This window comes from Aotus nancymaae, unplaced genomic scaffold (assembly GCF_030222135.1).
Source record: "Aotus nancymaae isolate 86718 unplaced genomic scaffold, 86718_ANA_hifiasm-v0.15.2.pri h1tg000155l, whole genome shotgun sequence".
NCBI lineage: Eukaryota > Metazoa > Chordata > Mammalia > Primates > Aotidae > Aotus > Aotus nancymaae.
This window is the reverse complement of record NW_026988570.1, coordinates 3,649,534-3,671,436: the sequence shown is the minus strand read 5'-3', so window position 1 is coordinate 3,671,436 and position 21,903 is coordinate 3,649,534. Positions and strand designations below refer to the sequence as shown.

The following is a 21,903-nucleotide window of genomic DNA, read 5'->3' as shown; positions in this document are numbered from 1 at the left end:
ATTCCCCAGAATATAAATTAAGTTTCTTTTCCCTCCTTTCACTGAAGTTCATTCTGTTAAGGAAACTATAAGTGTGCAAAAAGTAACTCAGGCTCCTGTATGTTGACTCAAGGTACACATAATTTAAACCACTTTGAACTGAATATTTGCATCACCCATCATAAATAATTTATCTTAATAAGATTTCGGTTTTTACTAATGACATGAAAGCACCTGGTTTTAAACAAGCTGGGCCTATTAGCTCAGTAGAGAAACACTATGTTTGAGAGTCTAAGATTTCTGGTTAAGGCCAGGCATGGTGGCTCAAGCCTGTAATCCAAGCACTTTGGAGGCCAAGGAGGGCAGATCACCTGAGGTTGGGAGTTCAAGACCAGCCTGACCAACATAGTGAAACCCCATCTTGAAAATAAATAAATAAATAAAAATAAAAATAAAAATAAAAAAAATAAAAAAGATTTCAGGTTAAGGCAATAGACTCAATATATAACCTGAGGATGCATCCCATAATTGCAAGGCAGGACTCTATCAGATGGGAAAGGTGAAGGCAAGTGGGTAAAGGTAAACTTGTCAGTACTGCTGGAAACAGCCCAAAGTTCATGCTTTAAAGTTGCTGTCTGGTGGTGTTATTTTTATATTGAACAAAAGCACATCATTATTTAGAAAATAAAGCCACAATACATGTCATCAGGTTCCTGTCAACAAAAACATAGCAACCAGCTGGTGTATGATTCATTTATCACAAGAATATTTTTAGATTTGTTTCGACTTATGCTCCAACTGTCCCAGGGTACATTTTGAGAAATAAAAGTGCACAAAAGTAAAAGTAAATAATGAGTATAGTGCTTAGTACCAATTTCTTATTATCCAGTTCAAAGTTCAGCAATCACTGTTTATCTTGCTAGAAAGCAATGAGGGGTCTCTACTTTTGGATAAACACATTCTACTAATGGATATTACTTTTCTCAGTTTAGAATATGCATTACCCAAGGTGCAAATTAAAATTTCACTACTCAAATTTTTTTAAATTATCTTTCCCCAAGGCTGTCGGACTTGCACTGATAAGTATTAATAACAGGAGTACTTACTTTTTTAAAGCTACTTTTCATTCATGCTTTCATTCAAGAGGTAACATGGAATGTTTACGTCTGACTTTGGTGGAATTAACTTGTTTCAGGTCAACCTCCTTATTGCAAATAACTAGAAAAGTTGGAGATAATAAAATAAATATCTTTGTGAAGATCCCAGATAGATGAGAAACCCAGGAAAGTCAGCCCAACATGCCATCTGACTTTTTCTCCCAGAGACATTTGCCAGTCAGATGACAGAGACCGAGAAGCACAGCGTCAGGACAGAGAGCAGCTGCTGAGAAACTAAGTGTAGCTTGACACAATCCCAAGGAACTGGCGGGAAAAGCAAAGAAGGCTGTTTTCTTTCAGTAAAAACAAGGGACCCTAATAGAGAGCCAAGCTTCCAGTTTGGACCTCGGAAGGGGTACACCCTACAGATAGGGGTGCCAGAAATAGACTACCCTCCCAAAGAATGAGGCCCAAGTTGAAGTCAGCTCACTCTGATTATATTAAAGGACCCACCTCTCTGTAAGAAACAAAAGTAAATCCTCTCTTGAGGAAGATAACATCACACAGAGATTGAAATTAACTAGAATTAATGTGGAGACAAAAGTGACTCCATTGTGGATGCTAATCTGCCATGTTGACTTCTGATTAGTCCCAGTCTCATGAATGCTTCCTGGTTCCTACTTTACTTGATGTTCTTAGTGTGAGAACATGTACTCAACATAAATCCTGCCTTTGGATCCAAGCACCTTTGATGTGGTCACACAGACTATAGGCCATAGCACACAGCATCCTTGCCTATTCTGGAGGGTTGCCTTCAATTGTCTCTATAAAGCCCATACCCCCTTCCCTATGGTATATAAGCCCTGAGTCTGGGAAGTAATGGTGCAGAAATCTACCCTTCTTGCAGCCTCTTGAGACCACACTTTCATCCATAAGTTCTCTAATAAATTGCCCTCCGTTGACAAACTAGATTTGTCTGCTTAGTTCTTTGGTTTATTGGATCTTTCCACATTTGACAGTCACTTTGTATAAGTAATCCCTACATACAACAATTATACATAGCATACATATTCATCTGGCATTTATGTAAAATAATCAGGGACACAAAAAGACAGATAATCAAATATGAAACTTAAACCCTACTAACAAAGGAATCCCAGGCATAGATGGCTCTACCAGTGAATTTCTATAAATTTTTATGAAAGAAATAACAAAAATATTACACAAAATTTCCCAAGAAATATAAAAAGAGAGACTGCATTTCACTCATTAAATGTGGGGGAAACATGAATATCAAAATCTGAAGACATTATATGAGATGAAAATTATTGACCAAGCTTTTTCATGAATGCAAAATGCTTTCTCATTGATGAAAAAAATAAAATATTTTAAAAGTATAGCCTAGAAATATTTTTTAAAATCACAACCAGTTGGAGTTTTCATGGAATGTAAAGTTGGTCTGATGTTTGCAAATAAAATAATGTATCTTACCACATTATTAGAATGAAGAAGAAAAATATATGATCATATCAGTAGTGCAGCAAAAACACTTGGTAAAAACAAACATTTATTTTTTTTAAAGCACCAAAAACATATATCAGGGAAAGGACTTGCTCTTCAATAAACAGTGCTGTAAAAATTCATACGCAGAAGAATGAAACTGGACCCCTTTCTCTCACTATATAAAAAAATCAACTCAGAATGGATTAAAGACTTAAATGTAAGACTCGAAACTATAAAATGATTAGAAGAAAACATAAGGGAGACACTTCAGGACTTGAGTCTAGGCAAAGATATCAGGGGTAGTACCTCAAAAGCACAGGCAAGAAAAATGGCAATAGAATGATGGGACTTCATTAAACTAAAAAGCTTCTGCACAACAAAGGAAACAATCAACAGAGTGAAGAAACACCCAGTTGAATGGGAGAAAACATTTGCAAACCTTTCATCCAACAAGGGACTAACATCCAGATCCAGAATATACAAGAAACTCAACAGTGGGGAAAGAAAATCCCATTAAAAAGGGGCAAAAGACATAAATAGACATTTCTCAAAAGAAAGCAAACAAATGGCCAACAATAAGCTTATGAAAGTTTATGAAAAAATGCTCAACATCACTAATCATGAGAGAAATGCAAATCAAAACTACAACAAGACAGCATCTCACCCCAATTAGGATGGTTATTATTAAAAAGACAAAAAAAAATTACAGATGCTAGCAAGGATGCAAAGAAAAGGGAACTCAAACACTGTTGGTGAAAATGTAAATTAGTAAAGCCACTATGAAAAACAGTATAGAGATTTCTCAAAAAACTAAAAGGAGAACTACTGTATGATTCAGCAATCCCCCTACTGGGTATTTATCCACAGGAAAAAAAAATCAGAATATAAAAGGGATATCTGCACTTCCATGTTTATTGCAGCACTATTGATAATAGCAAAGATATAGAATCAACTTAGATGTCCACTAGCGGATGAATGGATAAGGAAAATGTGGCACATATACACAATAGAATACTAGTCAGCCATAAAAACAATAAAATCATGTCATTTGCAGTAACATGAATGGAACCAGAGGTCATTATGTTAAGTGAAATAAGCCACATACATAAAGATGAATGTTGGATGTTCTTATTCCTATGTAGGAGCTAAAACAGTTGCTCTCATGAAGGTAAAGAGTAGAATGATAGATACCAGAGGCTGGGAAGAGTGTGTGGGTGGTGGCAGTGGGTGGAAGGGAATAGAGAGAGATTGGTTAATGGGTACAAACATACAGTTAGAAGGAATAAATTCTAATGTTTAATAGTAGAGTAGGGTGATGATGATTAATAACATGTATTATACATTTCAAAATAGCTAGAAGGCTTGAAATATTCCCAGAACATAGACATGATTAATACTCAGGGTGATGAACACTCAAAATACCCTGACTTCATCACTACATATTTTATGCTTCTAACAGCATATCAGATGTACAACTGTTACATATCCATTAAAAATCATCAGCAAACTATATATAAAAACAAACTTTCTTAACATGGTAAAGAATATTTATAAAAACCTATAGTGAACACGTAAAAAATGAAATTGAGAAAGCAATTTCATTTATAATGGCTTCAAAAAGAACAAGATACTCAGATGATTTTAACAACAGAAGTGCAAAACTTGTACATGGAAAACTACAAAACATTGTTGAAAGAAATTAAGAACGAAAATAGATAGGCCAAGTGCAGTGACTCACACCTATAATCCCAGCACTTTGGGAGGCCGAGGCGGGCGGATCACGAGGTCAAGAGATGGAGACCATCCTGGCCAATATGGTGAAACCCCGTCTCTACTAAAAACACAAAAATTAGCTGGGTGTGGTGGCACGCACCTGTAGTCCCAGCTACTCGAGAGGCTGAGGCAGGATAATTGCTTGAATCCGGGAGGTACAGGTTGCAATGAACCCAGATCACAGCACTGCACTTCAGCCTGGTGATAGAGACTCTGTCTCGAAAATAAAATAAAATAAAATAAAATAAAATAAAAGACATTCCATATTTGTGGACTGAAAGACATAATATTGCTAAGATAACAATACACTGCAAATTGATTTACAGATTCAACACAAGCCCTGAAAAAAACAATTGCTTTTTTAAAATCAGAAATTGACAACTGATCCTAATATTTATATGAAATACAAGGGATTTAGAACAGCCAAGAAAACTTTGAAAAACAAGAACAAAGAGAACTCTCTCTCATTTCCCAATTTCAAAATGTATTACAAAGCTATAGTACTAAGGCTTTATGGAATTGGAATAAGGATTGACATATAGATCATGAAATAAACCCTTACACTTATGAACAATTGAGTTTTGGCAAAAGTACTAAGACAATTTGGGTGACAAACAATACTCCTTTCAACAAATGGTACTGAGATAATCAATTCCACATGTAAAAGAACAAGGTTGGACCCTGATTTCACACATACAAAAATTAACTCAAAATGAATCAGAGATTTAAATGTAAGAGCAAAAACTATAAAATTCTTGGAAAAAAAATAGAAGAAAAGTTTCATGACCCTACATTAGGCAAAGCCTTCTTTGTTACAATACTAAAAGCACAAGCTACAAAATTTAAAAATAGACTTCATCAAAAACAAAAACTTTTTACTTCACAAGACACCTTCAAGATAAGGCAAAGAATGAGAGGAAATGAGTGAGTGCACGCAAGTCACGTATCTAATAAGGGACTTGCATCCAAATGTAAAAAGAGTTCTTAACAACCCAAAAATAAAAAGACAAATAGACCATTGAAACGTGGGCTAAGGATTTGAATAGGCATTTCCCCAAAGAAGATACACAAAAGGGCAATCAGTACATGAAAGGAGACTCAACATCATTAATGATTGGAGGAATGCAAATCAAAATCATGAGATACCACTTCACACCCACTTTGATGACTATCATTTTAAAAGAACATATAAACCCAAGAGAAATGAAAACGTGTCCCTACAAAAATTGTATATGAATGTTGAGAGCAGCATTATTTATAATAAACAAAAATGGAAATGGCCCAAGGTCTATCAATTGATAAATAGAAAAATAAAATATAGTATAGTTATAGACATGCAATAAAATATTACTTGCCTATAAAAAGAAACAAGTGTTGATATATGCTACAACATGGATGTATCTTGAAAACTTTATGCTAAGTGAAAGAAACCCAGACACTAAAGTCTACATATTGTATTGTTCCATTTACATGACTTGTCCAAGATAGGCATATCCGTTGAGAAATAAAAATTAGTGGTTGCTGGGTAAAGAAGAAAATGAGAAGTAATTGCTAAAGGGTAGAGAGTTTCCTTTTCGAGGTGATGAAAATGTTCTAAAATTAGATATTGGGGGGTGATTGCATAATCTAAAACCTATGTAGTTGTACACTTTTAAAGAGTTAATTTTATTTTATCTTCATAAAGCTGTTACTTTTAAAAAGCTACACTCAACATATATAATGGTTGAATATTGAAATTTTGTCTGAGGCAAGAACTCTAGCTATCACCAAATCTATCTAACATTGTTCTGAAAATTCTGAGCAGTGCAATAAAGCACAACAATAAATAAAATAGATAAAGATTTGAAAGAAAGAAGGAAAACTCTCATTGTTTACATATGACATGATTGTGTACATAGAAATAAAAAAACCTATAAGAAAAAAACTATTCAAATAAACGAATTGGGCAAAGTCCATGAACACAAGACAATAAACAAAAATCAACTGCATTTCTTTTAAATGAACTGATAAAGAATAAAAAAATTTAACTTACAAAAATTACAATAGCATCAAAAGTATGTAATACCTAGGAGCAAATCTAATAAAAGAGGTACAGTACTTCTCCTGTACTAAGAAGTAACAGAAGTGACAGGTGTCACAGTGTCTGGGAATTTACCCAGCTTTCAAAGTAACAACTTAGCCAGCCATAGTTTCATGGATGCTGGCAGAAGACATAAGCTCCTTGGGGCAGAGAAAAAAGATAGTTTAATCCTTACAGCAATAAACTAGCCAGGGTATTGGCATTTGTGCTGGTTTTCCAAGTCACAATTCGCACAGGGCAACAAAGAGTGCCAGAAGATGCCTGCATTGAAGTAGGTTGCATTAAGGGAGAGGAACTCTCAGCCTAGGGAACGCAAATCTTTTATAATGGGTAGTAAGCTTTCCTGACCTTTACCTCAAAGGCAAACATTACCTTTATCATTCTAGACAGTAAATAAACTTTTCCTTCACTCCAGAGGACACTAACAATATCTTCCAGGGCTGTTCACTACATACATACCCCTAAAAGACACTCCAGAACAAAGGTAGTCAGGTGCCTTTGCTTATAAGATGTACATAAACCTGAAAGACATATGGAGCACTGTCTCTCGACACACTGAAAACCCATGCAATTTGACAGAAACTAAGTCAATGGAAGGGTATGCTCAGGAACAGGAAAACTCATTATAAGATTTCAATTTTCCCCAACTGAAAAGAATATTTTTACATCATACTGGATAAATTGAGTATGTAAGTGAAAAAAACTAAATTGGATTCTTACCTCCCATTATATACAAAATCAATTTCAGGTAGATTGTAGATCTAAATACAACAGCTAGAACATTTAACCCCCTAGAAGATAATATAGGAGAACATCTTCATGACCTTGGGTAGGCAAAATTTCTTAAAAGGAAAACATAAAAAAAAAGATTGATAAATAGGATACATCAAAATTAGAAGTCTCTGTTTATAAAAGACTATATTAAAAGGAATTTACACCATCGTGTGGAAGGAGATAACTAAACTAAAACCACAACTACACATATATAAAAGCTAGACAGACAGATAGAAATCAACTGATCTATTGAGGGACTAACCTTGGGTCTGCCCCCTCCCAAGGGTAGCTTATTCTTAGTGGGCAGCTTGACACTGAGTGTGTGTTCCAAATGCAAACCAACCAATCCAGAATGCACATGCCAACCATCCCCATTATCAGGCTCTCACACTCCAGCCACTATCCACTTGCCCTGATCACCCTAAGACCAAGAACCAGACAACAAGGGCCAGCCCTATGCCTCAGAGCCCTCTGAAATTCTTCAAACTAGCCAATCCTAAGCCTGCTTACCCTGCCTCACCTGTTCCTTCCCACAGAAACCACAATGAAGGTTCTTGTCCAGTTCCTCCCTCTCCTTCTGCCTCCTGACTGACCCTGGTGCTCCCCTGTTCAGCCCTTTGGTGGTGTGGGATGCCCTCTCCTCTTGGAAACTGTGAGTAATAATCTCTCTTTTCAACGATGATTGTCTCCTGATCTGTTGGACTTACTATACATCAAATTTATTATACTCTACACTATATTTGAAAACAATATCATCCCCTTATCAGATTATATAAACTATCATCTACATAGAGAGGGGAGGAAAAGAGAGATCATGGAATGCACACTCTGTATCAGGCAGGACCACCACTTACATTTGTGCAAGTGATGCATTGCATATTTTCCTCATAGATATTATAGGTTTGCAAAATTATCCCAACAAATTTCCAGCAGGTGGTTGTACAGTGTCAAGGGGAAGGAATGACGTTTACGCTTGTCATATAACAATACTAGATAAACGTAAGGTTACTGTCATGAAGAGAAAAGTTGAGCTGCTTTTTGGCAAAATTTTGCATTTATTATTAATTGGGGCCAGGCAAGGTGGCTCACACCTGTAATCCCAGCACTTTGGGAGGCCAAGGCGGGCAGTTCACCTGAGATCAGGGGTTTGAGACCAGCCTGGTCAAATGGCAAATCCCCATCTCCACTGAAAATACAAAAAAATTAACCAGGTGTGGTGGTGCACACCTGTAATTCCAGCTATTCAGAAAGCTGAAGCAGGAGAATTGTTTGAACCCGGTAGGTAGAAGTTGTAGTGAGTCGATATTGTGCCACCGCACTCCAGCCTGGGCAACAGAGTGAGACTCCGCCTCAAAAACAAAAACAAAAACAAAAAACTTGGGACTTTCAACTCCTTGTTCCTCCTCACTCAACTCCCTCTATTTATAAGACACAATCTCTGAACCACAATAGTCTTGTAAAATTGAATGCCAATAATTTCGGTCTAAAGTACTAAGTGACAAAATAAGCCTTCAGTAACAGAAGCTTAAGGCATAATCTCTTCTGGGAGCAATTGTAGTTTAAGTACAGACAACTGAAAATTTTTTAACTAGCTAAATGAATAAAATTAAAATCATGCATTTTTAACTACCTAGATGAATAAAACTAAAATCATGCATTTTTAACTACCTAGATGAATAAAATTAAAATCATGCAATCACAAGCATGGGTTATCTGAGAGTAGATAAAAATATCTGCCCAATAACCTCTATTTTGGCCCCAATATTGCTCATCCCTAAATAAGTGTTCAAAAGAAAAAAATTAGCACAAGCAAATGGGGCTTAGGTGGTCATCCATCCTACCCAATGACTTTCAAAAATTATTCCACAAAACTGCTGTTTTCTGAGATAGCTCTACACCCACCTTTCAGTTAAGAAATTGAGAGAATTGAAAAGCAATTCATGTAGTCTCTGTCATTTGAAAAATGAAGAATCTGGGCTCCAGAGAATTGACATTACCTACATTCATTCCTGGACCAAGAATTATGATACCTACTTCTAAGAAGAAATGACATAAAAATTTACTCAAAAGGTCTGTCTCTTTTAGTTTGCAAAGAATTTCTAAAAGATACTCTTCTAAATACCATAAAATCTGACCACAAGTATGCTATTATGGAGGACAGATTTCCATTTACTGTGGAAATATTTGTGGGAGGGGCTCATGAGTTTCCAAAGAAGTGATGAAGACATAAGTTATAATCTGGTCCTTTGGGTTTGGCCAAAAATCAAAAAGCAATTCCTAGGACTGTATTTAATGCCATAACTTTTTATTACCATGCTACCATAGAGCCCAAAATTCAACTCTTTGTACTGGAAAACATCCTTCTACTGAGTAAGCTTTATTCCTAGGGCCCAAACACAATAAAACCATACAAACAGGATTTGAATCTAATACCCTCAAAGCACTTTCACAATGCTTTTAGCCATGTTGCACTACTTAAAAAAAATAAATAAATAACAAAAGACTAGCCAAAACAGCCTTAACAGAAGTGTGTTTAGTGACTTCTGTCTTGGTGTGTTTGTGCTGCTATAATAGAATACCACAGACCTAGGCTGGGTGCTCATGCCTATAATCCTTGCACTTTGGGAGGCCAAGGCAAGAGAATCACTTGAGCCCATGAGTTTGAGGCCAGCCTGGGCAACTTAGTGAGACTCCACCTCTACTAAACAACAACTACTTACAAAATTAGCTGGGCGCAGTGGCTTATGTCTATAGTCCCAGCTCTGTGGGAGGCTGAGGTGGGAGGATCACTTGAAACCAGGAGTTTGAGGTTAGAGTGAGTTACGATCATGTTGCTGCACTCCAGCCTAGGCAACAGAGTAAGACCCCATCTCTTTAAAAAAATAAAAAAAGAACACCACTGACGAGGTAATTTATATAAGAATAGAAATACCAGGTCATAACATCAAAAAACGAAAAGAACAGAAATTCATTTTCTCAAACTTCTGGAGGCTGAAGGCAAGAAGGCAAGAGAGCTGAATGCTACATGAAGTCTCTTTTATGAAAACCTTAATCTTTTTCACAAAGGAAAAGCCCTTATGGCCTAATCACCTATCGAAGGATTTATCTCTTAATTCTATCACATTGGCCAGTGTAAGGCTGGCTGCATCTCGGAGAGTTCGGACACACTCCCTCCCCTGGCGGGGAGTTCAGACACACCTCCTCCCCTCACGGGGACCTCAGACACGCCCCCCTCCCTCGCGGGGCCCACGGACACACCCCCTACCCTCACCGGGAGCTCGGACACGCCTTCTTCCCTTGCCGGGAGCTCGGAAACGCCTCCTAACCCCGCTCCGGGAGCCCGGGAAAAAAGCCCCATCAGGACCTACCTGATACCATTTTGTCCCATCCAGGCTCCACTCTCTGCCTACTATTTTGTCCTATCTGGGCCCCACTCCCCTCCATCCGGGTCCCACTCCCCTCCATTTTGTTTCATCCGGGTCCCACTCCCCTCCATTTAGTTTCATCCGGGCGCCACTCCCCTCCATTTTGTCCCACTCACCTTGGGCACAGCCAATTGGACGCCTCCACTCCCTATAAAACCCTGTGCCTGAGAGGAGTCCGCGCGACTTCTCCGGCCCCTCCTGTCGGGCCTCAGAACCTCGTCCGGGAGCCTGAATAAATTCCCTTGCATTGGATTATTTTCGTGCTGGCCTCAGTTTCTTCGTTTCGTCCTTGGCAAGACCAGACCTTACAGCCAGTAAGTTTCAACCCTTGAATTTTGAAGGGGCCACATTCCAACCATAGCATTTGTACTATATGTGATTTAGTATTTCTCTAACATAATATTTCATGACATTAATAAACTCCATTATAGTCAGTTTTTGTCATCTTTCATGAATGGATAAAATTATGACAAAATGTAGAAGGTTGACTATGGTCATAAATTGAAAAGTAAAATTCCCAGACTGTAATTTTGTCAATTGCCCCTGGTGTTTTACTATTATTGTTGATACTGCTGTTCAACTGAACTAGTAAATAAAAATACTTATTTTTGTGGAAATACTTTCAGATTGTGCGTATTAGAACAATTTTGTCAGACTAGTTTACTATTTTTGCTAGCTAAGTGGTCTCACTGACCAACCAGCTAGTCACAAGAAATTAAACATTGAACAGAAATTGTACCTTAGTCTCATCTCATTCAGTCATCTTGCTATGTTGATTACAGAGAAGACCAGTCAAGAGATGTCAGTGAGCACTTCCACTACATAGCTATGTGGGTCTGCATAGTTTTCCTCTCTGCTTGGAAATTAAACAAAAGCAAAAGAAGAATGAAAAATTGACAGAAATAATTCCCAGATGCTGAGCAGATGAAAAGGGACCCTGCAAAGGCACAACTCAGAATGTACCATTAAAAATATATGCTGTGCTATAGATGTAAGTGGCTTAACATAGAAGGGAAAGACCATATCCCTCCTTTACAGCAATGGTTGAGGATACTGGAGTAAGTACAGCCAGTAGCAGAAACATTGCTAGACTATGTTTGATTCATAGAAGCAGAAAAAAGAATCATATGTGCGATCAATAGATGCAGAAGTGGTCTTTCTTTTTGGTGGGAGAAATGAGAGAGCCTTTGAATTGTGAAGCTTAGGAAACCAAGCTTAGATCTTCCCCTTCCTTCCCTCCAGTTCTCAACACTCCTCTACACATACACACACACACACACACACACACACACACACACAGACACACACACACACACAGAGAGATCACAGGCAAATAGCTAGCTCATAAAAAGTCAATTAGTTCAATAGTTTTATGGATATGTAGAAAAACAAAATTTTTCAAAAGGACTACATAACACTGAGATAAAGATAAGAATAAGTATTCTAGGCTGGGTGTGGTGGCTCATGCCTGTAATCCCAGCACTTTGGGAGGCCGAAGTGGGCAGATCACCTGAGGTCAGGAGTTCGAGAACAGACTGGCCATTATGGTGAAACCCAGTCTCTACAAAAAAAGCAAAAACTAGCCAGGCACAGTGGCGTGCACCTATAGTACCACTATTCAGGAGGCTGAGGCTAAAGAACTGTTTGAACCCAGGAGGCAGAAGTTGCAATAAGCCAAAATCTCGCCACTGCACTGCAGCCTGTGGCAGCTCCATATCAAAAAAAAAAAAAAAAAAAAAAAAAGAATAAGTACTTTTTAAAATGTATCAAAGCAATTAACTTTAGTATGAAAAATTACAAATAGAAATGCAAGAATTTGGGGAAGACATCCACAAAGAAGTAAAAGAAAAGACTCGTTACAAATTTAAAAACAAAATTAAAGGCACATAAGGAGATCAGACAGTCTAAGAAAAACATTAGAAATGTATACATATGTTTATAAATGAGAAAAGAGAATACAATGAAATGGATAATGTCAGAATATAAAGCAAATTACAGAGAAAAATAGAATGACTGGAAGACACATGAAGATAACTAAACAAATTTTTTTCCCAAAGAAGAAAACCAAAACAATAAACCACAAAAAATTTAAATATTGAAATCAAGAAATGTTCCTGAAATTCAAGAGGACTAGCATCCGCATAAGGCTCACTGTTCACTGGGAAAAAAAGAGTCCAGAGTGCTCAACATTGAAGCATATCTCTACAAGAAGAACTACAAAACACTGCTGAAAGAAATCATAGAAATGGAAAAACATACATGCTCACAGATTGGAAGAACTAATATTGTTAAAATGGCCATACTACCTAAAGCAATCTACAGATTCAATGCTATTCCTATCAAACTACCAGCATCATTTCCACAGAGCTAGAAAAAAAAAACTATGCTAAAATTAATAGGAAACCAAAAAAGTGCCCAAATAGCTAAAGCAATCTTAAGCAAAAAGAACAAAGCTGGAGACATCACATTATACACGATAAGGCCTATACTATACTATAAGCTACACACTATGCTATAAGGCTACAATCACAAAAACACCATGATACCAATACAAAAACAGACACGTAGACCAATGGAACAGAAAAGACAACCCAGAAGTAAAGCTACACACCTACAGCCATTTGATCTTTGACAAAGTTGACAAAAACAAGCAATGGGGAAAAGACTCCCTATTCAATAAATGGTGCTGGGATAGCTGGCTGACCATATGCAGAAGAATGAAACTGTATCTGTACCTTTCACCATAAACAAAAATTGAAGATGGATTAAAGACATAAATATATGACTCAAACTATAAGAATCCTCAAAGAAACCTAGGACATACAATTCTGGACATTGGCCTTGGGAAATTATCACTAAGTCCTTGAAAGCAATTGCAACAAAAACAAGAATTGACAAGTGGGACCCAATTAAACTAAAGAGCTTCTGCACGGCAAAAGAAACTGTCAACAGAGTAAACAGACAACCTACAGAATGAGAGAAAAATATTCACAAACTATGCATCTGACAAAGGTCTAATATCCAACTCTATAAGGAATTTAAACAATTCAACAAACAAAAAAAAATTAACCCTGTTAAAAAGTGAACTAAAGATATGAACAGACATTTCTTAAAAGACACACGTAGTCAACAAACATATGAGAAAATGATCAACATCACTAAATCATCAGAGAAATGCAAATCAAAACCACATTGAGATAATATCTCACACCAGTCAGAATGCTATTATTTAAAAAGTCAGAAAACAGTAGATGCTGGCAAGGAGAAAAGGGAACATATATACCCGTTGATGTGAATATAAATTAGTTGAGCCACTGTAGAAAGCAGTCTGGAGATTTCTCAAAGAACTTAGAACTACCATTCAATCCAGCAATCCTATTACAGGGTATATATCCAAAGGAAAATAAATTGTTCTACTAAAAAGACACATGCACTTGTATGTTCATCACAGCACTATTCACAATATCAATGCCATGGAATCAACCTAGGTTCCCATCAACGGTAGACTAGATAAAGAAAATGTGGTACATATACACCATGGGCTGCCATACGACCATAAAAATTAATAAAATCATATACTTTGCAGCAACATGGATGCAGCTGGAGGCCATTATCCTAAGTGAACTAAAGATCATGTGTTCTCACTTTTTTTTTTTTGTTGTTGCTGTTGTTTTTGAGACAGAGTTTCTCTCTGTCACCTAGGCTGGAGTGCAATGGCACCATCTCGGCCCACTGCAACCTCCGCCTCCCAGGTTCAAGTGATTCTCCCGCCTTAACCTCCCAAGTTGCTGGGATTACAGGCACCCGCCATCATGCCCAGCTAATTTTTGTATTTTAGTAGAGACAGGCTTTCATCATGTTGGCCAGGCTGGTCTTGAACTCCTGACCTCAGGTGATCCGCCCACCTCAGCCTCCCAAAGTGCTGGGATTACAAGTGTGAGCTACCATGCCCAGCCACATGTTCTCACTTACAACTAGGAGCTAAACATTGGGAACACAGAGACATATTAATGGGAACAACAGACATTGGAGACTACTAGAGGGAGGTGGGAGGAAGGAAAGTGGGCAGTGATTGAAAATCTATTGAGTACTGGCTCACACCTATAATCCCAGCACTTTCGGAGGTTGAGGTGGGTGGATCGCTTGAGGTAAGAAGTTCAAGACCAGCCTGGCCAACATGGCAAAACCCCATCTGTACTAAAAATGCAAAAATTACCTGGGCATGATGGCACACACCTGTAATCCCAGCTACTCAGCAGGTTGAGGTAGGAGAACCACTAGAACCCTGGAGGCAGAGGTTGCAGTGGGCCGAGATCGGGCCTGGTTGACAGAGTGAGACTGGGTGACAGAGTGAGACTCCATCTAAAAAAAAAAAAAAAAACTATTGGGTACTATGCTATCTAGATGATGATGGGATTAATCATATCCCAAACCTCACCATCACACAGTATAATACCCATGTAATAAACCTGCATGCCCTGAATCTAAAATAAAAGTTGACATTATTTTTAAAAACACATGAAGAAACACTTTGAATATGTAATTCAAGAAAGGTTCCTGAAATTAAAGAAAACTGGCATCTATGTAAGGCTCATTGTTTGCTAGGAAAACATTAATCCAGAATGATCAACACTGAAGCATGGCATAGTAAAAGGCACACACACACACACACACACACACACACACACACACACACACATCACTTAAAAAAACACATTTATCTGGTCACAAAAAGATTTAATGCTAAATGATAATAAAACAACATCTATAAGATACTCAAAGGAAGAAAGTGTGACCCAAGATCCATCTAAGCTGCTCCCAAAAAATAAAAGCTGGCCGGGCGCGGTGGCTCAAGCCTGTAATCCCAGCACTTTGGGAGGCCGAGGCGGGTGGATCACGAGGTCAAGAGATCGAGACCATCCTGGTCAACATGGTGAAACCCCGTCTCTACTAATACAAAAAATTAGCTGGGCACGGTGGCGCGTGCCTGTAATCCCAGCTACTCAGGAGGCTGAGGCAGGAGAATTGCCTGAACCCAGGAGGCGGAGGTTGCGGTGAGCCGAGATTGCGCCATTGCACTCCAGCCTGGGTATCAAGAGCGAAACTCCGTCTCAAAAAAAAAAAATAAATAAAAAAAAAAAAATAAAAGCTACAGATAAATTGTTTTAAACATGAAAAAGCTCAAACAATATTCCCGCGAGCATTTTTGAAGACACTTCCAGGAGACTGAACAGTAGTCAAGCAAGAGCTGATGGGAGAGAGGTGGGCAAAAGGACTGGTGATCAATATCAAATATATTTAACTTCAGCACTAAGGCTGCAACTTCTGGGTTTCAGAAGTTGAAGTGAGAAAATATGTAAAAATTATACATGCTGACAAAAACAGGGAAAAAAGGGGGAAAAGTGGGTATGGATGTGCACTGATACAGAAGAGAAAGAAATTATTGTGGGATTTGTAAGTAATAGCTGAGAGTCAGAGGATTTTATTTAAAGCCAACAAAACATGTAATAAAAATCTAAGCATATTTAACAGTACAAAAGTAAATAGTAAGAAAGATAGTATTGGTTAATATTTGGTAGTAGAGCAGAGATAGAAGGGAAGAGGAAACAGTAATTACATTGCACATTTTAGGTGGGAATAATATACCGTTAAAGAAAAGGAGGATTAAAGTTGTTACATAACGGTATAAATATAAGCCCAGATATCACAACACAAACACAAACATTTCTAAAAATCAAAACTACACACATACACAAAAAAACAGAGAAACCCAACAATATAGTGAACAACCTAAAGAATAATTATCAAAGTAGAAAAACCAACAAACAAAAGGACAGAACTAAGAGAAAATACCTTTTCTCTTTTTGTTTTTTCACACACGCATACTGAGTTTACTCAAAGCTAGTCTGTTCTGCTGCTGCTTCTGGGATGAGAGGGGTCAGAGCCAGGGGTCTGCGCAATTGTGGTCTGCAATCCAGAGGAATCCCTTGCCTTACCCCCCAAAGTCAGGCCTTCTGTCTTTTGTTAATTTTTCTTCTTGCTGACATCCAGTTAAGACTGGCAGAAGGGGGCCGGGCTTGGTGCCTCACGCCTGTAATCCCAGCTACTCGGGAGGCTGAGGCAGGAGAATTGCCTGAACCCAGGAGGCAGAGGTTGCGGTGAGCTGAGATCGCGCCATTGCACTCCAGCCTGGGTAACAAGAGTGAAACTCCATCTCCAAAAAAAAATAAAAATAAAAATAAAAATAAAATAAAATAAATTAGCTGGGTGTGATGGCATACACATGTAATCCCAGCTACTCAGGAGGCTGAGGCAAGAGAATCGCTAGAACCTGGGAGGCAGAGGTTGCAGTGAGCTGAGATTGCACCACTGCACTCCAGCCTGGGTGACAGAGCCAGATAGCCAGATTCCATCTCAAAAAAAAAAAAAAAAAAAAAAAGATTGGCCGAAGGGTAAGACCCATGGAACACCTTACTGTAAGTCACTACTGATGAGTTGTTTGTGTGATTACTGGGAGACAGATTTACAGAGTTCTGTGACAATCTATTCTGGTCTTGCTCAGCTTGGTCAGTAGCAGGAGTCCCTGTGTTTTTGCTGGTTGAGTTGAACTCAGAACTCCCAGGGTCTTTTAAGTTGTTTTCGATGTGGCTGTGTGTTGAACTTGGTTTCAAAAGATGACAGCCGCTGCGTTACTCCTAAAAGTCCGTCCACCTCCACACAGAAACACCTGGATGACATCTCCATAGTAGAGTCCTGTAGCAGTGCACATCTGCCACTGTCCCTGATACATTCCTGCTCTGCTGGGGCTGCACATCTGTATGCTGATATCTGTAATCTCCTGGGGCTCTAGCCATCTCACTCACCATCACCATGCGCACATGTCCAAATTGGTCTCCCCTGACATACTTAAGACAAACCTCTGGAGGCCACGCCTCTACACCAGAATTCTGGATCCACCATGTTTTTACAAACTGAGTCTCAGGAGATATTGACTCTTCTCCTATGGTGACATCTTCAACAAAGGACATAGAGGGTACACACTGATGTTTGGGCTCTCAAAGTTATAATAGGTGCCAATTTCAGCTTGTAGGTTCCAGTTGTTCATGCCACCCAGGAGGAAGGTGCAACCAGCAGGGTTGAGGTGGAAGCTGAGTAGCCTCTGGAACTCAATGATGAGCCTGTCCTTGTCAGTGGTGCCCAGGCAACTGAACTTCTGCATCAGCCCTGGGTCCAGGTCCACATCCATGCCCTCCATGGTGTCAGGCCTGATATCCGCTTCCCCACCTCCTCACAACTGAGCCGCATGCCCCCTGTCCAGGGACTGGGAGGGGGCCCATTGCTAGTTAGCCTCGTGACCCCACTCCTTTTAGGTAAGCCCTGAGCCTCTCACAGTCTCATGGGAGTAAACTCACTCTGCTACTCACTCTCCCTTCCCTCCCACTCCCGCCAGCTCCTCCACCTCCTGCCTCTCCAAGAGCAAATATCTTACCAAGTTAATTCACCTTATCAAGTTATCAAGTTAATTCACCTATTAAACACAAAAGATCTTTATATTATATTACAATGCAAAATTCAATTCTACCCATATAGAAACATACAATTGCTTAACAGACAAATAAATTAAAAACAATAATTATAGTTTGCAGTCAAGCTATATAGGCTGGGGCTGCAGCCATTTGGTGGCTCCTGGATCCCTTCCAAACTCATTCATGTGATTGTTGGCTGGTCTCAGTGGCCACGAGGGCCTTATTTAGTTCCTTACTATCTGAGCATCTCCACAGAGCTGTTTGAGTGCTCTTCAAACATGGCCACTTGCCTGCCCCCGAGCAAGTGGGCTGGGACATAGGAAGAAACAGAGAGAGAAGAGAAAGAGGTAACAGAGAGAGAGAGAGAGAGAGAGAAAGAGACAGCTCAAGAAGGAAGCTGTAGTCCTTCATAACCTAATCTCAAAAGTCACTTATCATTAATTCTATATTCCATTCACACAGATAATTTGTTCACAATCACACAGATTCGCTCTGGTAAAAAGGAGGGGCCCACTCAAGGATGTGGAGAGCAGGAGGTGGGGATTTTAGGTTATTAGGGCTACTTTCGAGACTCCCTGTGGAACACCAACAGACCCTGAGTGGAGCAGAGGGAAGGATGCCTAGAAGCATCCTAGACGGCTGTGTGCTCCCAAGAAGGCTGGCCCGATCTACCGGGGTGGCCTTGATGGAATTCCGCGCCTCTCCCAAGAGCGGGGCTGCCCCTTCACCCTTGCAATGTCATGCCCTGGGTTGGAGCAGCCCCTGGGAGTGGCCCTCTCAGCGAAACGGTAACCGCTGAATCCAGAGCGCGCAGCAGAGCCTAGGCCCTCACGCCCTGTGGCTGAGCCCCGCCAGGCGGGTTCTTGCCGCCTTTGTGGGGACCAGAGCGCACAGATCACACCTCCGCGCTGTCTGCATGCTTTTATAAATCCTTAAACTCAAATGCTCAGTGGTCATCTTAACCTGACCATTTAACCACTAGACACATGTTTAAACTTCTCTGAACCCCTCTGAGCTTGTGCTTCTTATTTTGTAAAACGTAGATAATGATGCTTGCCTCTGAAATAGGAAGGGGAATCCCAAAGGTGTAGTATTATGTGGGTTTCCTGCCAAGGGAAAGCAATCGCTGTCGTGATGAAGATAATTTCTCTATTTATGTGCCTCATTAAACAATAAAACTTGGGGCTAAACCTCGGGAGGTGATGCCTGCCTGCTGCGCTAGTCCGGGAGGGTGCAGCGGGAGATGCACGATGCCCTCCTGAGGCCCGGACACCCCGCAGGAGATCTCTACCGAAATCGTGGTGAGTGAGGCGCGTGGGGGACACCGCTGTGGGTGCGATAGCAACCGTGCTGTGATGAAGAACAAGCAGAGTCTTCTTCCTCCGGCGGCAGGGAGTGTGAGAGGTGCCGAGCTCGGCCGCCGCGGAAACAACCAGGCGACGGCAAGAAAGCGCCGGGTGCTGAGGCTGGCTCGGAGTGCGGCAACTCCGTGGAGACTCAGGCGCTACCAGGGATGGAGGCTGACACGGAACGACTGAAGTGCACTATTCTAGCCACCTCGCCACCCGCAGTGAAGACCAGAGGCTCTTGAGCTCGTCTCTGCCTGGCGCACGTGAAGCACGTGGCACATGGCCACTAACAGTGGGTGCCTTAAAGCTTTGGCGAGAGGCCCGCCGACGGAGGAGGTTGCCATGGGCACCTCTGGACCCCAGGCCCTGCTGCTGTCTGCATTAGCTAAACTACCTCCCACCTGAGGGCTTTCTCAGGCAGCTGGAGTGACAGATAAAGATCCCCGGGAAGCCTCTAAAGAAAGCCAGAGCTCCCCCAGCGGTACCAGGCCACCATGACCACTGTGGTAACTGGCCTGATGGAGGAGTTTTTTTGGTTTTTTGTTTGTTTGTTTTGAGACGGAGTCTCGCTCTGTCACCCAGGCCAGTGTGCAGCGGCCCAATCTCAGCTCACTGCAACCTCTGCCTCCCGGGTTCAAGCGATTCTCCTGCCTCAGCCTCCCGAGTAGCTGGGATTACAGGCACATGCCACCACGCCTGGCTAATTTTTGTATTTTTAGTAGAGACGGGATGTTACCATGTTGGTCAGGCTGGTCTCAAACTCCTGACCTCGTAATCCACCTGCCTTGGCCTCCCAAAGTGCTGGAGGAGTTCTTAATGCCTCGCTTCCCTCCGGCTTCCTTTCCCGCTCTCCCACCGGCGTTTTCTGGGATCGCCTCCTAAACAAACTGCACCTTGTCTCAGGATCTGCTTCCAGGAAAACCAAGTAAAGACAAGAGTATAGTCCTACAGTCCTTACAGAAACAGCCAAGTAAAGACAATGTGCATCTCACCTCGTCACAGGCATCTCTGGGCTGAGCATCAGGCCAAACAGGATTCCTGCACTACCCCATCATCCGTCAGGAGCCTTCTTCTAAGTGGGCACATGCGGAAGCAATCAAAACAGGCAATCCACGATGCTGTGAGTGCGGCAGAAGCACAACTGTAGTGTCTCTGAAGGAGAAAAGCAAGAAAAAAACTGTTTTTACTTTATGCCATTTCATTCTCAGAAGGGCTCCAAGAGCCTAACGGGATGAAGAAACAGACTCCATCAGGCTCTGTAACTTGGCCTTGTTCACAGGCTGGAAGCTGGACACAGACCCCAGGCTTTCTGATTTTACCCTTCCTTTCGCTGTGCCTAAGGTTCTCCCCACGTGGTCCCTAGACCAGCAGCATCAGTATCTCCTGGGAACTGGCTAGAAATGTACATATTCAGGGTCACCCCAGACCTGCTGCACCAGAAACTCCGGGGCAGGACCCAGACATCTGTGGTGCACAAGCCCCCAGGGGACTCTGATGGACACTAAAGTGTGAGGCCCACATACCATAACACATTCTCCCAATAGGAAGGTCATTTTTGTTTTTAAAGATCTAAAAGGATGGTATTTCTATACTTGGCATGGATGATAAGATCATCATGTCATAGTATGAATTTATTTCCATTTTTCCTCATTTTATTGAATAGATAATAGATACCCACCAAGCAGAACCGGGTTCTGTCATAGACACAGGAGATGGTTTAGGAGTTCCAGGGCTGGCTCAGATGACATACTTGATATTAAAGGCAATTTACCTAATCTCTGTTCCCGATTTACCAAAGAAAACATGATACCAAATCTAACAATATGGTCATAAAGCACAGAGTCCTGAATAAACATGTGCTGAATGAATACATAAATCTCATTGTCTGAAGGCAAAGTGGTACTCATTACTGAGTTTCTCAGCCCCTGTATATAACACATGAAAGACTTAAGAAATGTGAAAATTATTTGTATAGCAAATCGCATAAATAAATTATTAGAAGCAGTAATATAAGTATAGCATAGTGGTTACATTTGTGCTAAAAGCTTAGTCTGCCTGGGTTCAAATTCCAGCACAGACACTTAGTATCTAACTGACCTTAGGTAGGTTACTTAACCTCTGGCTCTCAGTTTTCCCAGCTTAAAAATGGCAAAATCAGCCGGGCGCGGTGGCTCATGCTTGTAATTCCAGCACTTTGGGAGACCAAGGTGGGCCAATCACGAGGTCAGAAGATCGAGATTAGCCTGGCCAACATGGTGAAACCCTGTCTCTACTAAAAATACAAAAATTAGCTGGGCATGGTGGCACGTGACTATAATCTCAGCTATTCGGGAGGCTGAGGCAGGAGACTCGCTTGAACTAGGGTGTCAGAAGTTGTAGTGAGCTGAGACGGCGGCA

At 40.5% G+C, this 21,903-nt stretch overlaps 1 pseudogene; it reads right to left on the bottom strand.

The window, feature by feature from the left end:
• Positions 1-17,886, bottom strand: part of LOC105732234 (protein ILRUN-like) — a 54,374-nt pseudogene extending 36,488 nt beyond the window's left edge.
• Between the last annotated feature and the right edge of the window lie 4,017 nt (positions 17,887-21,903).